General features: G+C 40.6%; 1 protein-coding gene across 1 annotated transcript in view; it reads left to right on the forward strand.

The window, feature by feature from the left end:
* bsna (bassoon presynaptic cytomatrix protein a) overlaps window positions 1-13623 on the forward strand; it is a gene marked incomplete at both ends in the record, with an annotated part of 122031 nt that overhangs the window by 40218 nt on the left and 68190 nt on the right. The gene's annotated exons all lie outside the window — the stretch shown is intronic.

A 13623-nucleotide genomic window follows, 5' to 3' on the forward strand; every position in this document is an offset into this window, starting at 1 on the left:
AGCGAGAACGTGAGGTTGGATTGGTCACCCCGGAGACTGCTGTTCAGGTCCCGTGTGGAACCAAGTCACTGTTGACTTATTTCACCCAACTTTGGATATGTAAGTTATCTAGTTTAACGCAAGTTACTTAACAAACGTATTTTACGTCACAAACCCCGAACACGATCTTTTTAAAAGCCTAACCACATACTTTTGTTGCCTAAAGATAATCACGTAGTTTTGTTGACTAAGTAAACCGAAACACAACGCTTCCACTGCAAAGCTGTCGGTCTGGACTGGGTGATCAGCTGTAACACTCAAAGCACAGAGAAGCTCGGATGACAACACACACACACAGAGGGAGAGTGACTTCATTCTCTGTTCAGGTAGACAGCTCCACCATATCTTCACATAGCAAATAGTTGTTTGCTGCCATACTGATGTTTAGAGAATAATGCAAACAGATTTGACAAAAGCTGGATTCAAACAAGCTTGATTTGCAAATTGCCACTTACACTCGTAGGAGAGTGAGGTGCATTGGAGAGAAGCACCTGCCAAATGGTATGTTTTTCAGCTTTTACAATCCTCTCCGTTGTGGTGGAATACATTTCCCACTAAATAGCAGATATGGGTTATGGGAACAGTGTCAGTGTGTGGGTGTCACTGTACGGACAGTTTAGGATTATCTCTTAATATAGCCCAGCAGAAGTATCATGACAGCTGCCCTGTGTGTGTGTGTGTGTGTGTGTGTGTGTGTGTGTGTGTGTGTGTGTGTGTGTGTGTGTGTGTGTGTGTGTGTGTGTGTGTGTGTGTGTGTTGCCTCTTCTGCCTCTCCAGCCTGGCACTGGTTAAAGCCCAGCCCGCCTGGCAGAGGAAGCTACCGGAGAGACAGAAATAGAAAACAAACCCTGATTGGAGGTTTTGTAAAATCATGCTTAAATATGTCAGTGTGAGATTTTAAATACTGTGGAAGAACATGGACTTTGATCACGTGTTTTTGACTATCCCGTACATATATGTTATCATATTGACAGAAAAATAGTACTGTTCTAAGAAAATGTCATACACAGTCGTACACCTTTAGCTTTTTTGTTGTCTTTTCTCCCACTAGCGACTTCCGCCTCTTCTTTCCCATCGTCGCGAGGCCCCCACCACCTAGACGTAGTTACAGATCATGGCCAGTTGTGTTTATTGGATTCCATCAGTTGCTATCCAAACTGAACCTTTGGTTAGAGTTTTTCGCTGGCCTAAAACCGAGACTCCCGTACCTTTGTTGTTGTACTTGTGACATGTGAGGAAGAGAGTCTGTATAGCCCCGAACTTAGACAACCATTCCAACCTCAGTATTTGTTATATTATGAATTTTGATCAGACATCTGAGGGAGTCTCTCTGCCGTCTTTTCAAAAGAAGGCTTTTCTCCCCTCTGCTTTACCTCCTATTACTCCCTCTCCTTACCTTACCTTTAGTAAATGCCCTCATGTCTTCTTATCACCCCCACCTCCCTATTTTTTCCCGTCTTATCTTCTTGCCCTTTCTCTCTCTCTCTCTCTCTCTCTCTCTCTCTCTCTCTGTACTTCTCTGACTCGTCTTCCGAGGTGTGCAGCAGAAATGGGGGAGGAATGGGAGTTATCTTTCTGCATGTATGCTGAGGATCAGGTCTATTCAGGGAAGTAGGGTGGTATGGGGGAGGAAGACGGGAGAGAAAGCTGGAGGGACGGGGATTCTCTCTCCACATGCATAAACCATGAGAGCAGAGCAGCAGAGAGGCTCCAGGCAAGAGGCACACACCTGGACACACACACACACACACACAGTCATACACGCACGCTTAAATAAACATGCAAACAACCAGACACATGCATATAGATAGCTCACATTGACACAGATACACGCATGTGTGCATGCATGTGCGGACACACACACACACACACACACACACACACTGAGAAAGTGCAGCGGCAAGCCCAGCAGTTCAGGCCCGGGAATTTATAATGAGTTGCTCTAAATGATTAATGTCTTATGCTGGCACTCTCAGATACCTGCAGATGGAAAGACAGACAGATAGACAGCCAGACAAAAAAATAGAAATGCAGAGAAGGGATGGGTGTGACCATTTCTCACAACCCGGGGTCGTTTTATTCAGTGTTAATGCTACAAATATTGCTCAATGCCTCTTTAATTGTTCCTTTTAATAATTTCAGGGATTCCAGCAAAGGTCTTCTATATAAAATATATTGTCCTCGATGACCTCACCTTATTTTCCACTCTTGATGTTGTCAGTCTGTATGTTTTCAACAAATCCTGGGTCAATGAATTCCTCCAATTTTAATGACAAAGTGTTTCCTGTTCAGATCCAACGTTATTTGTCTCTGCCCTATTAAAACCGTTACACAGCAGTGTTAGAAAACAAATAACTTCAACCATTAAAATGCATCATTAAACTTTAATTATGTAATAACACTATGGTAAAGGTTGGTCAAGTTCAGGCACAAACAACTTGGTTGGGGTTCGTGAAAGATCGAGGTATTAGTTTGAGATGACTGGGACCTTCATCGTCGTGGTTGAGTTAATCACCGCGTGGTTAAGGTAAGGGAACGTTCACGGTCATGCTTCAGAAAACAACAACACTGACTGTTGGTGGGACATTTGGGGAACAAACTCTCCTGTCTTAAAGACCTGATTCCTCCAGCCGCTGAAGGCGTTGTTGCTTTAACATAAAACAGATGCTGTTTTGTGGCATTTGCTGAGACGACTGGAGGACTGGGTTGTTTTTCTTGGGAGGACCGTCTTGTCATATCAGTCAGGCAAACACCTGTCAGCTGAGAGGAGTTGTTTCAGGACACAGCCGCTTTGTCACTGATCTCACTCACACACACACACACACACACACACACACACACACACACACACACATGTCCGCACACTTTTGATCATCCTCCTCCGAAACGAACTCAAACGCCACTGATGTCCAACCCTATCACACAAGCGCACGCCGAAGGTTTAGGAATATGTTGGAGATAAAAAAGGACAAGAGGAGAGGAGACGAGGAGGGAGAGCGGTAGTTGACAGAGAGTGGCTGTAGGAGTTTTTTTTTTTTTTAAAGGTTGACTGGGTGCTGTCCCTGCGTGATAAGATTGTTTGAGGTGGAGGTGATACGACTCAATCACACTCGCATACCTCTGCAAACAGTCTGTCTTGAAGACTCCAGACACCCTTTGGTGAAATGTCCTCAGTATCGTGTCTGCCTCATGGGGTTGTTCACATCATCAAAGGAATCAAACCGGAAAAAAAAAATCAAAGCAGGAAATTAAAATGTTAAATCAATTAATCAAACTCTGTAAGCAGGTCACTCTTCCCCTCTGGGGTAAGTCTGAACAACGTAATTGAGTCTAACTTTCTACTTCTCTTCTAATTGTTACCTCCAACACACCTTTAACTTTGTCTACCGTCTAGATATGTTTGGCCACAATGGTGAATGATTCGGATTCATTCTTCTTCATTCAGGAGAAGCAGTGACGATCATCTGCGAGCCAGAATGGGCCACCAATGAGTGACACAGTGTCTGTGTTCCCACACACTTTTTCATTGGTTACATTTAACTCGCTCAAATAGCGTGCAATCAGCGTGACGTTGAACTGGAGATGCTGCGGTAAACTTTAAATTCAACTTTCCACAGTCCAATTGAGATGAATTACATTTGTTGGGGGTTGCTGCAGCGTACATATCTGCTCTGTAGATCAGTCATGTGTTCTCATGAAACAAAAACTGAAACCATGAGGGAGACATTTATATTCTATACTTTCTAGTTTCATGGTGGTGCCCCAAAGTGTTGTATTCTTTTGATCTACTTAGATGAAGACCTTATTTCCACACGGTAATTCAAATATTACATAAAGCCATAGCGTCAGCGTTATAGGCAGACAGTCACACTGAGCCAGACAGCAGCCTGCTACACAACACACCACATTAGCTTTCCTGCTAAAGTCTCCTTATCTGATTTAAAAACACGAACACACATCTTGTCTGCACCTTAGATTTGTCGAAGTAGCGACCAAACAAACATTCAGCAGGGAAAAGTGCTACTGGTCCTTAGTCTTCAACACCACTAACAACATTCTGTTTGCCCATGACATGTAGTCTACAGCGCAAAGGTCCGGAACATCACAATAATGTCTAACTCGCGCTATAATTTAGTCCCATATATTGATGGAGCCCAACAGTTTATCTCAGTCAGTTTTCCAATTGAACTGGATGAATTATAAATAATACATAATCTAATACTAAATAAATGATCTTCCCTCGTTTCAAGTAAAACAGGGCTGCATTTAAGAATAAGTTACATAACAGAAAGCTTTTGAAAATAAAGTACTTAATTTTAGAAAAAAGGAATTGAACTTTCCTGCAGCTTCAAATTCAATTCATTGATGTGTGAAGATATGTCAACCAAAAAAGCCGCGATATTATATTCTTCTCATCTTCTTCAAAGAAATGTGTGTGCAGGCATTTTTTAAACCACTTGTTTCAGCTCTATTCCTCTGTTAACATCCTTGCTAGGCAGTGAATTCATGTGTTAGGATTCTGATCATATTGGGCTCTTGGATCGTTTATTATCTGTGACTTCATTTCGGATGTGAGTGGGCTTTGTCTCGTAGTTGCGCTTCACATTGCCGCTTTTAATCATCTCCTCGGTCTCTGAACATATGAGACACACTGGTTTTAAACTGCCCGTGGGAAGAATAAACATTTAAGAGTCTGTCCATTCTTAGATAAAGACTCGCTCATTTGAAATAACTTCTCTGACTACTGGGTCTCTCTCCCCGTCCCTCGTCTGTGGGTACATCTCAAGTCTCTTATTTGTCATTTCCTCGCTCCTCGCTTGAACCGGAAGTTGTTCTGCGCCGCCATATTGACGGCAGTCCCAAAGCTCTTATTTCTGCTCTGAGGATTGAGGATCGAGGAGGGAGGACAGCCTTCCAGGAAGTGTTTTAATGGCCGACACGCCCCCTCATTGTTTATAAGTTATGTGATTGGACGTTGCAGCCGATTAGAGACTAATCAGATTTTTCTAAATATCACTGGAGTTTCTTACCAGAGTGAAGACAGATCAGAGATTAAACTCTAGTTTTATATTTGATTAGTTTTCTAATTCACCATCTGGTTTAAATATGTTCATTGTAGGTCTGAACAACAAAAGGACCACAAACAACTTTCTTTAGAAAGATTGGTCTTTTCATGATCAGATTTTTCCCTTTAATAACTTTTATTATGGATACAAACAATCAGAATTTCAAAACGTACACGCAAATAATTAATAAATATGACAAGCGCATTCTGCCGGTAATCGATCCTGCGCTTATAAACCGGACAGAGAACACAGTTTGTTAAAGAGGTAACAGGCTACAGAGAGAAAACAACTCCACTCTGGCAGTAATGACGTGTCTTTATTAGTTATTATTATTATTAGTGACTATTATTAAGTACAATCAACATGTGAGGGGACACAAACTTCACAAAAGTCTCTCCAGCTGTTAAAGCCGACTGACAGCTGATCCAGCTGTGAGCAGAGCTGCTGTCATCAGAAACAGACGTCGCTTCACGTAACGATACAAAGGAAAGGACGTCTCACGTATCTGAAAACAAATTGTAGCACTCCGTCGAAATTTAATAATTCTCAATTATCTTTCGGTTATAGATACTGGTCCGAATACAACGGCGTCTGGGCCCGGACCCGGACCGCGCTCCGCCTATTAGTGACCCCTGCTTCATTATGTTTCTTTTGATAGCTCACTTTCTTTGTCCTTGTCCTGCTCCTATTTCATTTCAATCATTTGCGTTTCCATTTTTGAAATGCTTTATGAGATCTGTTTTTCATCCATCCATCCATTGCACACTAACCTCGTGGTGTTGTATTTTCTCTCTGACTCAAATCTACTATTGATCTTACAGCACAGGTTTAGACCAAGGCTTTTAATCATAAGTTGTGCACACACACACACACACACACACACACACACACACACACACACACACACTTACAATCTCTTTCTTTCTGTCTCTCATTCTTGAGACTAAATTCCTGCATGCAATATTACATCTATCTATCTGTCAGTCTATCTGCACATTCACAAACACACACATACACACACACACACACACACACGCACACACATCCTCTGAACATATTGGACTGGACTCAAAATGCTGAGGCAGATTTTAATTAAGAAACATGCATTATAGTGTGATAGTGATCAATACAATCGACCAGTTGGTATTATTCAGTGACGGGAGGCAATGGATGGATGGTGCAGGTGGTGTGTGTGTTTGTATGTGTGTGTGTGGGTGTGTGTGTGTAGATGACACTGAGGATGGGCACAGGGGTGTGTTTATGTGCAAGACTGTGACAACAGAGTGTGGACTGAGATGAGATGATAAGAACAGGATTTATGAAATTGGAAACGGATGTTGGACTGTGTGTGCACATGTGCTTGTGTGTGTGTGTGTGTGTGTGTGTGTGTGTGTGTGTGTGTGTGTGTGTGTGTGTGTGTGTGTGTGTGTGTGTGTGAAGTGAGAGGTGAGTGTGTTTTATGACTTTCTCTTGGCGGGGAGCTTGCTGATGGTAATCATGCTGAGATAGACCTTTTTGTGTGTGTGTGTGTGTGTGTGTGTGTGTGTGTGTGTGTGTGTAGTCCATTCATCAGGACAAAGCAGAGAATGAACTGTCAGCTGAGGTGCTATTAGGTCTTGAATAAAGGAGGAGTCTTTCTCTGTGTCTTTGGATGTTACATTTCAAGGTTCACACTCTTTTTTCCAGAAGCATTAGTGGGTTATAGGAAATGAAGGAGGAATTCTTAAATGTAGAGCATGCTTTCAAAGTTTTATCAAACTCTCTCTTTTAGCTTGTGAGGCTCAGCCACTGCAGCACATACAGTATATGCCTAAAATAAGTATCAGTTATTTAGAGGTGGTGATATAAATTATTATTGGTTTAAGAAACCATCAGGACACAAGGTTTCAGAGATATAACTATAACTATAAAGTTACAGGAACTGGAATCAGATTTGGTTCAGTTTTCTGCAGCTGACAAATGTCCAATAATAGAATGATCGAGAGTCTGGTTCACTTGTAACAGAACACACTTAAATGAACAAAGTCAAATTCTACAAAGTAAACTTTCTGTTAAGTAAATTAATTAAGTGTGATGACACCATAAGTTTTCAAAAATACTATGTCAATATCAGTATGTATTCACTGTTATTAAAGCTGTTATTCATTATCATTAAAATCTTCAGCATCTAATCAGTCAAAGTGTCCTCAATCTGTCAAACAACGACTCACACGGCCCTCCTATTTTGATGTCATCAATCTTATTGTAGGTGCAAAAAAAGTTTACCCACTTAATAATAATGCAAGCATAAAACCTTTATAAATCATAATTATGGTACAGCAGGTGGTGTCAACATTAACGATGGCTGCGCTCTATTCAAGAGTCCCAGTAAGCTGTGACAGAGGGACAATGAGCCAGAATTAACAAATCCAGAAAAAAATAAATAAATGAAGCAGCTAAACGGAATTCAGAAATCATTGATTTTCGTTATTTACACCGGTGCTGTTCTTGCGGTTCCGTACCAAAATGTGTTTCTTGAAATATGGCTGGCATAATAATTTGTTAAAATGTAGGCTACTATAATGTCCTTAGTCTCATTCTTGTGCAACCAGCCAATTTAGTACATATTGGAAAAATCACTGCTCCTGTTTCATTATATATCTAATGCATTGATGAGCCTTACAGGAGAGCAATACATGGGAGCAGTGTGCAAAATACACGGTGGCAATCATGACGTCGCCCCTAAATAGTGCTCCAGTGTCATGCTGAAGTCGCACACAGACTCAATACGCACCATACACGATGTCATGGATGCAAGCAAAGGCAGGCAACGAGGCTGTACATGCTCTGCACACACATCACCAGGGCTGTTAGTGTTTAACAATAAGGTCACTCACAACTACACGACCACGCAACAACAACAGAATCCACACAGACACACACACTCGTCACTACAGCTTTTCACCTTATGCACAGCATATGAACTTTGCTTTCTCTTTGACCTATTTCTCTGACTTGATTTTCACTAAGTCCGTATTTTTAAAATACATTTTTAGTTACAAGTGCAAGTAAAAAGTATTATTTTTTTATTTTTAATTTTTAATGTAAGTTGTTAGAAGGGCAAAAGACGAGAAGGGTTGGTTGAGACTTGTTTCAGGTTAGAATTAGATTAAGGTAAATAGGCATGTAGATGCGGTGGTCGAGGTTTTGGTTTAGGGGCTGGAGGATGCGTCATGTCAACGGGTGTCCTCACAAGTATGCAGAAGGAATACAAATGTGTGTGTTCGTGAGTGTTTCCATAATTAGCTTTAGCATCTCAGTGCTTCATTATGGGAATACTTCCTGGAACGTCCTCTCTCTGTGAGGAATATTGATCAGTACATTAGTCTGCTGCCATGGCTGTGAGCGGCCGGACAAACTGTTCACTCACTGGAGTCACTCTGCATAAGAGCCTCCACTCAATGACTGACAGTCAAGATAAATGTGAAACATACAGCGTGTGCTCACTGCACATCCGCTCATGTTACATTTTCATATTGGCCTTCCTCATATAATACATTCCTCCTCATTAATTGTAACATTCAGTAATTGTCATGCAGTAAATCTTCATGCACGTTTCATACTGACATGATGTCCTCAATAAATTCATCTTTTTACTGATACTGCTGCTTTTTTTTACACAGCATGTTAACGTCTTTGTGCGTTCATTCATACATTTCTACGTGATCCTGATTTACTTGAGTCCGACACAAATTCCTTTACTTATCTTAGTTTCATAGATAGGCATCGTAAATATTTGTCTCATCTAACTTCCCATGATGGAAGGTAAAACATATTTGTCAAATCTTAGCGATTTAGCAATTCTTATAGATCCATTGTTGGTCAACCAATCAGAGCCTTGTAGGTGGGATTAAGAATAGGAACATCAAATTCCTGCCTAGAGTAGCTATAGCTAGCTGCCTGTCCACATCAATGAAACAAAGTGAAAGAAAAGTCACCACAAAATTGGGGGATGTAAGTCAACTTAAAGAAATAACAGCTGTTATTAAAATATGTGTTCAAATGATGTGAAAAATGTCCTGTCCTATGAATGAATGAAGTATTGTTTGCTCATCAGACGACGTAGGAGCAGTAGTTCATGTTAGGACAGTTTCCTTTTCTGTGATAAAATCATTTGTAGTATATTTAAACCAGGAAGTACACATCATCAAAGAAATGGGGAACCACTTAACAGTTATTAATTTTATTTCTAAGCGATAATGCAAGAACATCCATTTATTAACATGTGATGAGTCCTGAGGAGACGCACACATTATTAGGTTCTTTCATTTGTTTTTTAAATAGTTCTCATCTCTCCATTCTCCATTTTAAAACTTAATTGCTCCGTGAACAAACTCGACCCAACCTGAGAAGCATCGGTTCTTCTCTCCTCTCTTGTTTCTCCACATTCATCTCATCCTCATCCTCACCCTGCATTTCCACAAACACTCCTACTGTTGTATGTTTGTCCTCTTGCTCTGCCTCCTTCACTCCTCCACTTTGCCCTGAAAGACTGCACACCAGGTCGATTGGACAGGTCTATTAAAAGCTGTGTGCACGTCCCTCTGTGGAGGTGCATATGGATTGTGCAGGAGCATGTGAGGCTGTCTAATGCACTACAGTACATGTGGGTATTTGTGTGTGTGTGTGTGTATACAGTCTGGCCTGTTCCCATGACAGAGAAAGTGAGCTGCTCAGGCCAGACCACAACGGCAGAACATAAACGTCGTCTAATGCCTGCGGTGGGCTTCATTTGCCGTACATTACATGTGACATTTCTAGCCACTCTGAGCCAATTACAGCTCATGGGAAGTTAATTCAGCCTGAGTTTGATGTAATGAAGGCACCTGTAAACATGTCGTACTCCTATTTCTATAAAAGACCTCCCACCGTTTCGCCATAGTGAGTGAAATTGTGCAATGAAAAATCTCTGTGCTGTTTTTCTCGCCCACTGATGCTGTCGCAAGGAAAAATAAGAAAACTAAGAAAAGAGTTCATATTTCAGTTTGTCACTTCTTGTAATGTGAAGTGTCCATATCTGGTTCTTAGTGTCAAAAGGATGAAACTGAGTGTTTTTTTTTTATAGCCAAGGGCTAACTCAGAGCGCAGCATAGGACAAAAAAATGAATAAAACTTGTGCAATTTTTGTTTTACGTTAAAATGTTTGTTCAGGTATAATTCTATATGGTGGTAGGTGATATGTTATGTGTCATTTTTTATTGTCTCATAGTAAATATTGTCATACTGAACCATCCTTATTTCAATAAGATTGCAATTCAGTTATTACAAAGAGAAACTTAACGTTTCTCTTAATATATAATGTGCATTATATGCTCAGTTAAACCTGATGACGGGGCATCTCAAACATACAGTTTAAAACATCGCTCTTCATTATCAACCTTAACGCCAGATGAGAAAGCTGATATTGGATGACTCTACAAAACCCTAGATTACATTGTCAATTGTAAACATTAGTATGTAGGCCAGTGGTGGGATACAACCTTCGGTCTCGCCTTCTCCACATAGAGGGGTCGGTACTTCCTGCGTTGTCACTATACATTGGCATTGGACGTATATTGTTCGGTGCAAAATTGTCCAATATCAATGCAAGTCATAGGGATACGTGAATGAAATCAGTGTCCAAGGTATGTATGTTTGATAAACGGCAGATTACCATCTGGTTTAGCAGACATGTAGAATGTATAAAACAATGGACTCCTCTGCTATTTGTCATGTTGCTCCTCACCACCGCCTCGTCTGTTGTTTTACTGTCTCAGGACACCTCAGAGATATTCCCAGATTAATTAAATCAGACGTTCATTGTCATTGATAATTAATTCATTGAAATGCTGATGTGGCCCCTGTTTGTTTCTGGGCTTGACTTTGACAAACCCGGTGCAACAGAGTCAAATAAAGGGCACTTGTTTGTTTCAGCCTCACGTCACAGGATACGCTACAGTGTATACAGCACACTATATTAGTCCCAGCTGCAGCTTGAAGAACATAAACTATGAATTTTTATAACTCATGTGATTAGACTCAAGCCTCTTTGCAACACCGAGGTGGTCATATTAAAGGAGACGCCACTGTAAGATGGTTGTTTTATTGTGTCGAGTGAAGTAAAAGTAAAGGTAAAATGCCTGTAGACGTTTTATTTTCTCCGTGACACGTCGGTACCACCTGTTCAGTAACTCACAGTGTTTGGAGATCTGTGATGTGAATATTTTATGACGACAGCTGGTCAGCGAGTCAGAGTGTGTAGTGTATGCGTGTGTGTTTTTTAGTGTCACTGGGTTTGTATCCATGTCACACTTTGAGTCCGACAGCCACAGGAAATAGCTGAAATAGTCTTTTTCTTCTCGTATCTGATGACAGAACAGTGACTTCTTTTCAGAGGTTAGTCTGTGTGTGTGTGTGTGTGTGTGTGTTTGTAGGGTATGCGTACTTTATGTATTATCCACCTGCACAACAATATTGGACCACCAACCCTGTCTACAGTATCGCATTCTCATACAACTAAACTGCATTCTAGACTAAATTTCGCGACAAAATGACCTGGTTATGTTTAGGCAACCAAAACTACTTGTTTAGGTTCAGTAAAACATCATGATTTGAATTAAAATAGATATGTTTGTTAAGTCAAGTTTGACTGTTGGTCTCACACAGGATACAAACAGCTGTCTCCTGGATGAAAAACAAATTACGTTTCCCTCGACAGGCAATTAATAATGCAGTTTTGTTGTATGGAAACGTCATTTTTAGGAGTCCAGGCTGTGGACGACAACAAGAAAATGAATTTCAGTTTTCTTTCTTCTAACATTTATTTCTTGGTTCTATACTGTATTCAGTGTAACTTAGGCCACTGAACACCTGATAACCACATAGACTACCAGGTAGCCCAGTTCACGTCCTATTAGCTATTCTCTTAATTGGTAGAGACAAGCTGAAAAAACATCAGGGAGAAAGAGATGGAAGGCAGGGAGACCTCATAGATTCTCTCCTCTATGCTGTTTTAATTCTTTGATTGGATCTCGGTTTTTCTCCCTCCTCCTCTCCGCTCCTCTCTCGGTGTCTCAATGCTAATTAATGACATATTAGATTAGAGTCACAATGAACTCTGCTCCGTGAGACTTCGACTCCTAGAGCTGATATGGGCTATCACACTCCAACTATTTTAACAGATAGTGCAGCTTCATTCATTTAATTGTTTTGCTCCTGTTAAAGCCAGAAGTTATAGCACTCCAGAGATTCAAGCAATAGGCAGTTTAATGAAGTCTTTCAGATTTGCTGGTCGCTTTTCTGCTGCTGCCTTTAGGACTGACTAAGTGTGTCTTTTTATGTTTACAGTTTCAATGTAGTGTACATAGGAAAACAAAGTCTGGGAGTCGACATAGAAAGAAAAAAATTGATAATTGATATATATATATATATATATATATATATATATATACAGGGAGCTAGCACAGCAGACCAGCCTTTCTCCCCAAAGCATGAAGGGTAGTGCACCTGCTTCAAGTTCATACATTCAGCGGTAACCAACTGTTACTGATATAACTCATTGACTATGAAGTCAAAATTAAGGGGCTAGATCTAAGAAGAACATTGTGCTCTTGAGCTCTATTTAATTATCTTATGCATGTCCACGTATTAATCAAAGCTTTGTAACTATTGAATTTAATTGCAGTACTCAAACTCCCCCAGTGGTGCACTAAAGGCGACAGAACAGGAAGTTGTCGATCACAAATGAATGTTTTAAATCTGAATATCCTATCAAAGTAGCTTCACATTGTTTAGTGTGACATAACAAATCAACATCAACATGTGTTAGACTTTCTACTTTGACTCCTCGGTAAAGTCCAGTCTCTCTATCACTACAACAGTATTGGTCTTTAAAGAGGTAGAGGTAGTAATATTCTTTTTTTAATTTGACCATCATCAAATCCATTTCCCAGTTCAACATCTGTTCAACTGTAGACTTGATTAAATGATCAAATTAAATGATCTTTTTAGTGTGTGTGTGTGTGTTCGAGATGACAGAATTCAACCTCTTGAATAGATGGACCTGACCTCCAAGTTAATGATTGTTACAAGATGAGTTCAGACCTGTGTGTGTGTGTGTGTGTGTGTGTGTGTGTGTGTGTGTGTGTGTGTGTGTGTGTGTGTGTGTGTGTGTGTGTGTGTGTGTGTGTGTGTGTGTGTGTGTGTGGTTAAGTGAATGGATAGTTGTCTGCAGAGACATAAGAGTGAGAGAAAGAACAGAAATTGTGGAAATCTGAGTCCTGCAGGTTTGAGGAGAGCTGAGCTTCTTAGGATAAGCTGGGGATGAGAGGCTGCAGTCATGGTCTGCAGTGTCTGTGTGTGTGTGTGTGTCGGAAAGCAGTATTTCTAGTCTTGGGTATAAATAGGTCTCTGTGTGTGCATACGTACTTCCACTTGTGTGAGTTGATTTGTGCGAGACCTTTTTGTCATATTATTTCCAAGCAGGTACCTGATATCACAT

Source organism: Pholis gunnellus (assembly GCF_910591455.1).
Source record: "Pholis gunnellus genome assembly, chromosome: 2".
Lineage (NCBI taxonomy): Eukaryota > Metazoa > Chordata > Actinopteri > Perciformes > Pholidae > Pholis > Pholis gunnellus.